The sequence below is a fragment of the Bufo bufo genome, chromosome 1, assembly GCF_905171765.1.
Source record: "Bufo bufo chromosome 1, aBufBuf1.1, whole genome shotgun sequence".
Lineage (NCBI taxonomy): Eukaryota > Metazoa > Chordata > Amphibia > Anura > Bufonidae > Bufo > Bufo bufo.
In genome coordinates this window covers 666,296,438-666,308,951 of record NC_053389.1, presented here as the reverse complement: position 1 = coordinate 666,308,951, position 12,514 = coordinate 666,296,438, and positions in this window count along the sequence as shown.

Genomic DNA, 12,514 nt, shown 5'->3' with positions numbered 1-12,514 from the left:
GTGTAATCCCATCGTTCCAGCATCTAGCCGTGAGCCAGCTGTGACTTGTGGTGTCACACAGCTTGTCCCAAAGGGGGGGGCTGATGCTGCTCCTCCAGCTTGTCCTGAGAGACTCAGGAATGCAGAGGTCACGGAGCTGCAAAGAGGTCAACCTCTCAGACAGCAGATGGGTAAACATCCTAACTTTCTCTGTGATTTGTTCCAGGTGGATGGCAGATACTTTATGGATATATATCTCCAAAATGAACTTATCGGACCAATCAAAGGATTAATAGACACTGGATCACAAGCCACCATTTTATCTATCAGTTATTTCCAAAAGACTTTGAATTTAACATCAAAGAAGCCACGATTAAGGTCATTTGATGGATCTTTGATAAGTGTAGGTGGAGATGCCTTACAGGTAAAAGGAACATCCTGGTTGACATTTAAGATTGGCAAGAAGACAATTAGACATCCCACATTGATTGTGGATCTTCCATATGATCGGATGATCATAGGAATCGATTTATTAAAAAGATTGAGTCCCATAATTGATTTCATTAATGAAGCAGTATGGACTCAGGTGAAGGCACCCATTGCCTATGAATACTCTTGCAACACACAAGCACAGCACAGTTGTCATGTGATTGAAGAGAAACCTAGCTCTATTGAAGTGCATTTCAGGAACAATCAAATACCGGAGGTCACAATCCTGAAGAATGGTAAGCCCGAGGAAGATGTCAATGGTGCCGCTCACATTATTACCATCCAGAGGGATAAAATCAAAAAGGTAACTCTGGATGATGATATATTAACCATTTCTCTTGAAAGGGGTAATCACGAAGTCGCAGACCTGACAAGGCACATTCAATCGATGGTACGGATTAAAAAGGTCAATGACAATTTATTGATTCCTGTACAGGTAAACAATATAGCCCGGGTGAAATTTGCCAAGTTGGATTTGAAATCCGAAGCAAGTTACATAAGCCTAGGACTCTTGAAACAGATCACCAATCCTAAAATGATTAAAAGTTTCTCTCCACAGGACCAATGGGTTCATGATCTGGATGGAGATTCCCAAAGTCATAATGTGGTTGCAAGATGCGTTTTGTCTATCTCCATAGGAAACAAAACTACGAAGCACGTTTTCATCGTGATAAATGAACCACGGTATCAAATGTATATAGGTAATGACCTTCTGCACCGATTTGCCGTACAGATTGACCTGGTGAATAACACCTTATGGTCCAGATTGCCGGGAAACCCAGAGGGATTCCAGGATGTAGAACAAGCCTTACGATGGGGACAACAGATGCCCTATGCCGTAAGTATCATGGTTGCTGAGAAAGTTGAAATTCCTGAAGGATGCAAACCATTTCTTCTACCCATTAAAATAAAGAAGGGACAGAAGCTGAAGAACACAGACGCGTTGATCTGTTTATCCAACAGAATACAGCAACTCGGCCTAAAGGTAAAGCCTACTCCCCTGATCAATATCCATCAGGATCCGTTACATATGGTAATTCATAACATGGTTTCCCATAGCATATCCCTACAAAAGGACACCGTAATTGGTTTGGCTATGGATTCGGAATACTACACATTTGGATTCCAAAATGATGTTATTGGAATAATTCCTGATGAATACCTGACAGAGGAACAAACAGTGGAACAACATTTTTCCTCAACCCCTGAGGGGTTATTTAACATCCACTCTGTTTATCCTTTCAGCTCTGAAGAAGGTACATGCCACATCGAAGAATCATCATTGGTTTTCAACCATGAGGTCGATGAAAAAGAGTATGAATCGTACCAGCAAGGAAAGGATAAGGTATGCTACACCCAGAACGATTTAACTAGTGAGCTTGAAGAAGCTTACGAGTTAAGTCAGCCTGAGATTTTCCCAGAATTTCAGGAGCGGGTGGAAGAACAAATCTCCATGGCTGACGCATGCTCCGATGAGTCGAAGCGTCAACGGCTAAAGGAGCTCTTCGCAGAGTTCCAGGAGATGTTCGCCAAGGATTCTTATGACTGTGGGGAAACAGACCTACACGTTACAAGAATCCAGACAGATCCCGATGCACCCCCTGTTTTTGTCAAACAATACCGACTTCCGCTGGCGGCTTACGAGTCACTATCGGAAATCGTCAAAAACTTGGAGGAGAAAGGTATCATCCGTCCAGTACACAGTTCATTCAATCATCCGATACTTGGAGTCCTCAAACCTAATGGTCAATTTCGTCTCTGCTCGGACCTAAGACAGTTGAACAAACGTGTTTACATGTCCGGATGGCCCGTGCCATATATTGACCAGTGTTTGGCACAAATACAAGGATCCAAAATCTTCACTGCCCTTGACTGTGCACAAGGATATTGGACGATTAAGGTAGATGAAAGGGATCAGTACAAACTGGCCTTTACATTTGGCAAACGACAGTATGCATGGACCCGACTGCCCTTCGGGTACATAAATGCGGGCCATGAGTTTGCAGTGTTCATGCATAAGGCAATGCCTGATGCCACTGAACGAGGTACCTTATCATATGTGGATGACATCCTGATAAAAAGTACAACTTTTGAGGAACATATTCAGGAGTTGAGGCATGTACTAACCCAGCTGAGGAAAGCAGGTGTAAAACTTTCTTTGCAGAAGGCTCAATGGTGCCGGAACAAGGTTAATTTCCTAGGTCATGAAGTCACTGCGGATGGAATTAACCCACAGAAAAAGAAGGTGGAAGCAGTGACCAAGACAAAATCTCCTACAAATCTCAAAGAGTTGAGATCATTCCTGGGCATGATGAACTATTCACGTAAGTTCATAGATAATTATGCCGAAATTACAAAACCTCTTTTACAGTTGCTAAAGAAAGGAGTAAAATGGGAATGGAGTGAGCGTCATGAGCAAGCTGTAACCGAGCTCAAGGCCAAACTTATCCAGGCTCCATGCCTTGCTTATCCAGAAGGGGGAAAACCTTTCTTTGTGGAAACAGGTTTCACTGATAAAAGCATAAGTGCAGTTCTTTTCCAAAAACAGGAAAACCGAAACAAGATCATCGCCTATGCCAGCAAGTCCTTGTCACCGGTTGAGGTAAAATTCAATGATTGTGAGAAAGCATTATTGTCAACTGTGTGGGCTTTGCAATATTTTAGGAGTTTCATTCAAGGCGAAAGGATCATTGTGGAGACCGCACATCAGCCACTGCAATACTTGCAGAGTGATCGTATAAGAGATGGAAACTTGTCAAACAGCAGGATAACCGCCTGGACAATGTCCTTAATGGGATGGCCATTGGAAATCAGGTACAAACAAAATAATAAAAACCCAGTTGCTCAAGGATTAGCAGAACTCCATGACTGTACCCATACGGAACATAAAAGTGAGTCAACGGAAAATGATTTCCTGGATGAACAATCATCATCACCATATAAATCTTATGAAGAGGAGTATTGCAAATTGTTACCATGTGTGTACGTAGACGGCTGCTCCTTCCATGTCGATGAAGGATCCGAACGTACATTGGTTGCAGGTATTGGAGTCGTATGGAATAATACATTCCTGGATGTATCCGTTGGATACAAGATTGGTTCCAAAAGCAGCCAAGTTGCAGAACTTACTGCTGTGTACAAAGCTGTACAAATGGCTATCGAATATGATGTTAAGGAATTTGTAATCATCACAGATTCTGACTATATTCGTAACAGCTTTGTGGAGTACTTTCCCGGATGGAAAAGGTCCGACTGGATGAGAAGTAATAACAAGCCAGTAAAGCATGGAAAGATGTTTTGTAAAATTGATGAGATGGTTACCGCCCACAGTCTTACCATTTATTGGAAGAAGGTAAGAGGTCATTCAAAATATCCAGGCATGGATAAAGAGGGGAATGACCTAGCGGATTCCCTTGCCAAGCAAGCAACCATTGACGGAGAAGTCTTTGACGTTGATGACCTCATGGGAACTATCCAAGTGGATGCTATGACAAGGAGTCAGGCCCAAAAGGGAGCTGAAGCCAATGTGGCGCAGTGGAGCCAAAATTCCCCTAGTGAGGATCTCATTGCAAGCCAAAAGGGGGATCCAATTATTGGTCTCTTTTATAAGCACATTGAGGATCCACATAACTATCCCATAACCACGGAAGACTGTGTGGGTAAGGAGGAGTTACGAATTTTGATGAAAGGTAAGTCCCAATTCTCATTACAGGATGAACTGCTGATAAGAACCTCTAAGAATGGTATCACGCAATGGATAGTACCTGCAGCATACCGAGGTCTGATGTTACAACATGCACATGATGCCCCAACAGCTGGTCATCGAGGTGAGAAAATAACGTACGAGTTACTACGGGACTACGCTTACTGGCCACATATGCTGCAAGATGTGCGAACATATTGTCAGGGATGTCTAATCTGCCCTCAATTCCAGCCACAAGGACCCACTCATCGGGCACCATTGATGAAAAGGGGGATGTCCATGCCATGGTCAGACATCCAAATTGACTTCATTGGACCAGTAACAACCTCATCAAGAGGCAACAAGTATATGTTAACCGTAACTTGTTTGTTCACCAAATGGGTGGAATGTTTGCCGTGCAAAACATGCAGTTCAAGCGCATGTGCATCTCTACTCATTAACCATGTATTTTCTAGATTTGGTCTCCCCCAGCGCATCGAATCCGATCGTGGAAGTCACTTCACCAGTGAGGTGATGACAAAGATGTGGGAAATCCTGGGGGTAAAGAGGAAGCTACATATAGCTTATCGACCAGCCTCTAGTGGTGGAGTAGAACGTTACAACCAGTCCATTGTGAACATCCTGAAAAAGTTTGTCAATGAATCTGGTAAGGACTGGGATGTCAAGTTGCCTTTGGTGCTTATGGCCATCAGAGCCACCCCAAGCGCAGCAACTAAACTTTCTCCCTTCGAGATGATCACGGGAAGGAAGATGGTGTTACCCCAGCATTTACTTTACAGGACAACAGACCATAACTTGATCAATGCTACAACGTCGCATCAGTATGTGGAAAATTTACGCAAGCACCTTCAACATGCTTTTGCGTTCGCCCAGAAAAATATAGAGAAAGCCGCAGTGAGTGCTAAGACATACTATGATCTGAAGACTACACAGAAGGAGTATCAAATTTCCGATCGGGTATATCTCTATAACTTCGCTCGGGATCAAGTGAAGGAGAGAAAATTCCTACCTTCCTGGAAAGGTCCCTATGTCATCACTGACAAATTATCTCCAGTGGTCTACAAGATCAAAATCCCTAAGGGGGATGAATTTATTGAAAAATGGGTGCACATTAATCAGCTACGTGTTTGTCATCCCAGTGCACGACTTCGAGAGATTGAAGGAGTTGGATGAAAAGAGGTGAAAAGACTTTATGGTTCCAGCTAAAGACGGAAATAAGGATTGGTATCGTATGAACGGAAAAACGTTATCTGTTATTCTACATCTTTAACGCATACTAACCCATCCTGATGTATGTTTCCTCTGTAACAAAATGTCTCCTAACTCACCTCTGAAACCAGAACTTACTCTATCCAAGAAAAGAACTTATGCCAATCAGAGGTATATGGTATTAGTAACTCTTTTCTTGCAGGATAAAGTTAAAAAAAAAATGTATATACTCATATGTGTCATATAATATTTTATAGGCGTAAGATGTCATCAAAGATGATTGCCATTATCTACGTCGTCCTGATCTTGGGGAAAGAGTTCCATGCTGAGCCGATTGCTGTGCCAGGTCCTTCATCGGGGATCATGCTACAAGATACAGCGGGGTTCATCTTGACGAACAAGAGGATATTATCCCAGAAGGTCTACATCAGCCTGGATCCACGCGTTTTCGTTGAAAGGCAATTCAACGTATCCAAGATCCAGTCATCGGAAATCCAAGCCTGGTATCAGATGCACATCGGATATTCCCAAGGACGGATTACGCAAATCCTGGAGCAAGCAAGGAAAACCTTGACCAGAGAACAGTTTTCTACAGACCAAAGCGATTCATGTTTTTGCAATCGTAGCCGCCATAATCTTTGGCGTAATGGGCACTGTTATTACTACCGGTATGACAGTTGCCGATTCCATCTCTATCAAGATATTGGAACTTGAAGTTGGTTCATTGAAAAGGAACCTATTAAACATTCATATGGAGATGGAGAATCAAAACAAACCTTTATCGAACTTATATCCTGTTTTGCAGGATCTATGGGATGGTTGAGTTTGTTGACCATCCAAGTCATGGGTTAGATAAGGTTCTCCAGAAGAACTTTAGTCAAGCTCTGGTTAGAACATTATAAGCCAAGTCTACGCATCGAAGAAGATATATGAAAAGCCCTTTTAAGCATTCCAAATACATTCACATTTTTTGGAATATTTTGGAATGAAGGGGGATTTGTTGTGCATTTTCATAAGTGTACAATGTATCTGATGATACCATATTCAATATGGATGATCATTGCCTTTAACAACATGTGATCAGCATGAACCTGAAAAAAACCAAGATGGGTTCATAGCAAGTTCAATGTGTTAAAAGTGAATATATAGAGAAGACTATACTTTTATTATTGTTTAGAGACATGGATTTATCTACACAGGTTTCTCTAAACTTGTCTGTCTGAGAAACAATGGGTGTTTCATGGCTAAACCATGATCTGATAAGAGACGTCCATAAAACACATCTGGTGTGGAACAGATATCTATTCATATATTCGCATATAGATATATTCCTGTGTGCATTTATTTAGCGTTTGAACTTATTAATGATTCATATATACTATGTGATATTGATGTATTATAACCAAATATTATTAATGTATCTTTATATGTCTATATCTCACTGAGAGGGTATATTCTAGGGGATATAAAATGTGTTTAAGTGGAAATTTCTTAAATAGGGTTTATTTTAGAGGAGCTGATGTTATTTCAAACATCATTACTCAATAGCTGAAGACAGTTAAGGTATACAAACCAGAAAAACCATCATTACTCCTATCTGCCCCATAAATTCAGGGATTAGGAAAACTTCTGATACCGCCAGTCAGTCTGAGCAAAGTGTCAGAAAGAGCCCCTCCTAATTGATTTAAGGTGTGAAAGGGCAAAGTTTAAGTAGTAATAAAGCAATCTGTATATATGTTAATTCTTAAAATATTCAAAATTGTTATATGATACAACAGTGCCATCAAGTGTTAGATGGGCAGAAGTTTCCTAGGAATGTCAATTAGTGACATCATCCCATGTTTAACATACGTCACACCCACCTTATCTAATTGGTAATCCCTATTCCAAGAGGGGATGGGCATAGATAAGGATGGGGGATATCTGATCCAGTTTTTTGGGAGAGAAAAAACACTTCTTCAAACACTTCACAAACTTCACAAAAAGAAAAACTTCACAAGGACTTCTTCACAAGGAACATTTCACAAAGATTCATTCATCAGCATCACTCACACGTCAGGAACATACTGCAGGACGGGACATATCTAAATCTTGGAAAGCTGGGTCCATTCTAAAAGTTCTTTATCCCAAAGCCAGGGGTAATGTATAATCTATTTCATTTGCAGTAATTATAAATCGCTCCAATTGGCATATAGTTGAGACCCCATTATTAGTGGGTCAATAGTGTTAAAACAATAATTTTATGGGAAATTTTAATGAACGTGCACATCATTAGAATTCTTATAATATTGCTATCAGAGTGGAATCTCTGAGCGGATTTTATTATCCGTAGTTAGGCCAACGGGCGTATTTATAAGATGTCTCTTACTGCCATATTCTTTGATTGAGCATAAGGGATTTTCCACAGATTCATTTCTATTGTTTTATTGTCGTTGTTACATTATAATAATTTGATGATAATTTGAATAACATTATATTGTATTTGGTGTACTAAATTAAGTGAGCCCGGCGTAAACGGCGGAGCATCATCTTGTGGTCAATTTTGATATTATCCTTGTATTCATTTGTATGCCATTTTTACTGCATGTATTTATTTGTAATAAATTATATTTTATATAATTAATTGCACCCTGTTTCATTATCTGCACAAATTAACTTTAGATCTCATCAATAAAAGAACTGGCGTTTATATGTCCGCCAATAAAAAATTTAATTTTTAATTTTTCATATTTCATAAAAATATGAAATCATAATTTTTATGATTTCATATCTTATATGAAATAAATACCCGACATATCACCCTCATGGAGTCTGTTTCTGACCGTTTGAGCAGACACATGCACATTTGTGGCCTGCTGGAGGTCATTTTGCAGGGCTCTGGCAGTGCTCCTCCTGTTCCTCCTTGCACAAAGGTGGAGGTAGCGGTCCTGCTGCTGGGTTGCTGCCCTCCTACAGCCTCCGCCACGTCTCCTGATGTACTGGCCTGTCTCCTGGTAGCGCCTCCATGCTCTGGACACTACGCTGACAGACACAGCAAACCTTCTTGCCACAGCTCGCATTGATGTGCCATCCTGGATAAGCTGCACTACCTGAGCCACTTGTGTGGGTTGTAGACTTCGTCTCATGCTACCACTAGAGTGAAAGCACCGCCAGCATTCAAAAGTGACTAAAACATCAGCCAGGAAGCATAGGAACTGAGAAGTGGTCTGTGGTTACCACCTGCAGAACCACTCCTTTATTGGGGGTGTCTTGCTAATTGCCTATAATTTCCACCTGTTGTCTATCCCATTTGCACAACAGCATGTGAAATTGATTGTCACTCAGTGTTGCTTCCTAAGTGGACAGTTTGATTTCACAGAAGTGTGATTGACTTGGAGTTACATTGTGTTGTTTAAGTGTTCCCTTTATTTTTTTGAGCAGTGTATATTCCCAGTCATGGTCTGTGCCAAGATTGGGGCCTCTGGCTTTAAAACTGTTAGAATGGCAGTATTTGAAAGTTTTAACATTGAGGTCAATAGGTGAAATCTGGCTGTTTTAGGCTCCACCCACTTTTCCTAAATTTTGACCACAGTCACCCAGTGAGTAATTGTGCTAAGTTTGGGACACTTGGCATTTAAACTGATAATAGCAGCAGTTTATCTGCTTTCATTAAGGTCAATGGTTGAAATCTGATTGGCTGTTGTTGCCCCGCCCCTTTTTCTCCTAATTGTGAACCACAGTCACCCAGTGACTAACACTTTAAGGTTTGGGAATTATGGCATTTAACGTGTAAAAATGGCAGCAGTTGTAGGATTTTTGGACCCTGACCCGAACCCGAATTTTTCAGTAAAGGTTCGGGTTTGTGTTCGGTGATTTAATGGCGCTTTTTGAAAGGCTGCAGAGCAGCCAATCAACAAGCGTTTTACTCTTGTGCCCTTAGAAGCCATCACAGCCATGCCTACTAATGGCATGGCTGTGATTGGCCAGGGCAGCATGTGACCCAGCCTCTATATAAGCTGGAGTCATGTAGCACTGCAGGTCACTCTGCTCTGATTAGTGTAGGGATAGGATGCTGCTGCTGTGAGGGAGAGAATAGGAAAGAATCTTTAATCTGAAGTGCTTGTTAACTCACAGATCTACATAGATTTAGTTTTGTGGGTGCAGTGCCACAATCTTTTTATCCTGCCCTGAGCCCTGTGACAGAGAAAAATAACTTTTATCCGTCTGTTAGTTAGGTGGGCGGCAGCGGCCATTTTATGCAAGCTCAGTGCACCAGCACAGCATATGTGCATTTGTGACATTCAAATACAAGCTTGAAATACTGCAATAATAATCTGTGTTTAAAAAAACACCAATTATTTTTTTTTGCAAGACTCTACATCTGGTGCTTTTGCAGCATTTGTCAGTGTGAAAGACAAGCTTGCAATACTTCAATAATTTTCTGGGTTTAAAAAAAAAAAAACACCCATTTTGGCCAAAATACAAAATTTGCGGCCTTGGCTGAATCGGTCAGTGTGAAATACACACGTTAGATACTGTTGTTATATTCGGTTATTAAAAAAACATCCATTTTGGGCAAGATCCAAAATTTATGGAGAATAAGGAGCGTGTCGAATAAGGGACGTGGCCCCGGTCGTGGTGCTGCTGGTGGAGCTTCTGTTGCAGGGAGAGGACGTGGTAGATCTGTGCCAGCTTACACGCACAAGTGAAACCCCTTCCTCAGGTGCGAGTATGCGACAGAACCTTCAGCGTTATTTGGTCGGGCCTAATGCGGCTCTACGACTGGTGAGGCCAGAACAAGTACAGGCGATAGTAGATTGGGTTGCTGACAGTGCCTCCAGTTCCTTCACATTGTCTCCCACCCAGTCTCCTGCTGAAAGATCAGACTTCGCACCTGCAGCTGATGTCCATCAGTATTTCACCTAACCCCCTTGCAAATCAGCCAAGCAGTCTGAGCCCCAAGTCATGCAGCAGTCTCTTCTGCTTTTTGATGACTCTGCTAGCAGGGTGTCCCAAAGCCATCCACATAGCCCTGGCCCAGAAGTGGAAGAGATTGAGTGCACCAATACCCAACCACTTATGTTTCAAGATGAGTACATGGGAGGACCACCGCAGCACGTCTCGGATGATGAAACACAGGTGGCAACTGCTGTGGCTTTCGAAAGTGTGCAGACCGACAAGGAGGGGGTGAAAGCTTGGAGGAAGATGATGTGGAGGACGATGAGGTCCTCGACCCAACATGGAATCAAGGTCATGCGAGTGACCTGTGTAGTTCAGGGGAAGAGGCGGTGGTCGCACAGAGCCACCAACACAGCAGAAGAGGGAGCAGGGTGCAAAAGCGGAGCGGCCGTCCCCTAGACAGTACGCCTGCTACTGCGTTGGGCAGCAAGGGACCGAGCACACCAAAGCCAGCTCCAAGGAGTTCCCTGGCGTGGCAGTTCTTCAGACAACATGCTGACAAGACACGAGTGGTTTGCACGCTGTGCAATCAGCCTGAAGCGAGGCATAAACGTTCTCAGCCTGCATGACCAGGCATCTAAGTGCAAAGCACGAGCTGCAGTGTAGTAGACACCTCAAAAACAAAGGTCTCTGGCTCCTTCTGCTTCCTCTTCTGCTGCAGTCTCGGCCTCTTCATCCACCTCTGGAGTGACCGTGGCACCAGCCACCCCGCAAACAGAGGATCTTCCAGCAACACCACCACCTGGGTCACCAAGCATCTCCACAATGTCCCACGGAAGCCTTCAGCTCTCCATCTCCCAAAGATCCCTGGCCCTGAATGCCAGCATTTCAAAATTACTGGCCTTTGAAATGCTGTCATTCCGTCTGGTGGAGACGGAGAGTTTTAAAAGCCTTCCCTGCACAACCAAGTGGGGGACAAAATCAGGTGTGCACTGCGCAACGCCATCTGTGGCAAAGTCCACCTAACTACGGATACGTGGACCAATAAGCACAGTCAGGGACGTTATATCTCCCTAACAGCGCACTGGGTAAATGCAGTGGCGGCTGGGCCTGAGGCGGATAGCAGTTTGGCGCATGTCCTTCCAGCACCGAGGATTGCAGGGCGCTTCTCTTTGCCTCCTACTCCGCTTCCTCATCCTCTACCGCCTCCTCATCCGGTCAGCGTAACACCTTCACCACCAACTTCAGCACAGCCAGGGGTAAACGACAGCAGGCAGTTTTAAAACATATCTGTTTGGGGGACAAACCCCACACCGCACAGGAGCTGTGGACGGGCCTTGAACAACAGACCGATGAGTGGTTGGTGCCAGTGAGCCTCAAGCCCGGCCTGGTGGTGTGCGATAATGGGCAAAATCTTGTAACAGCTCTGGGACTAACCGGTTTGACGCACAACCCTTGCCTGGCACATGTGCTGAATTTGGTGGTGCAGAGGTTCCTTAAAAATTACCCTGATATGTCAGAGCTGCTGCAGAAAGTGTGGGCCGTCTGTGCGCGCTTTCGGCGTTCTCACCCTGTTGCTCGCCTGTCAGCGCTGCAGCATAACTTCGGGCTTCCCGCTCACCGCCTCATATGCGACGTGCCCACAAGGTGGAACTCCACCTTGCACATGCTGGCCAGACTTTGCGAGCAGCAACAGGCGATAGTGGAGTTTCAGCTGCAGCACGCACGGGTGAGTCGCTCTGCTGAACACCACCACTACACCACCAATGACTGGACCTCCATGCGAGACCTGTGTTCCTTGTTGCGCTGTTTCGAGTACTTCACCAGCATGGCCAGTGCCGATAATGCAGTTCTCAGCGTTACTACCCCACTTCTATGCCTCCTTGAAAAAACGCTTTTGGCGTTGATGGAAGAGAATGTGGCACAGGAGGAGGAAGAGGGATCATTTCATAGGGTTTCTGGCCAGTCATTCACACGTGGCTCCGAGGGTGGGTTCCTGCACCCACAAACGCCAGGTACACAATTGTCCAGCCAGGGCACAGTTCTGGAGGATGAGTAGGAGGAACCATATTCACAGCAGGGTGGCATGCGTGGCTGGGGGGATACAGAGGACACAGACGCTACACCTCCCACAGAGGACAGCTTGTCGTTGCCGCTGGACAGCCTGGCACACATGAGCAATTACATGCTGCAGTGTCTCCGCAACGACCGCCGAGTTGCCCACATTCTAACTTGTGCTGATTACTGGGTGGCCAC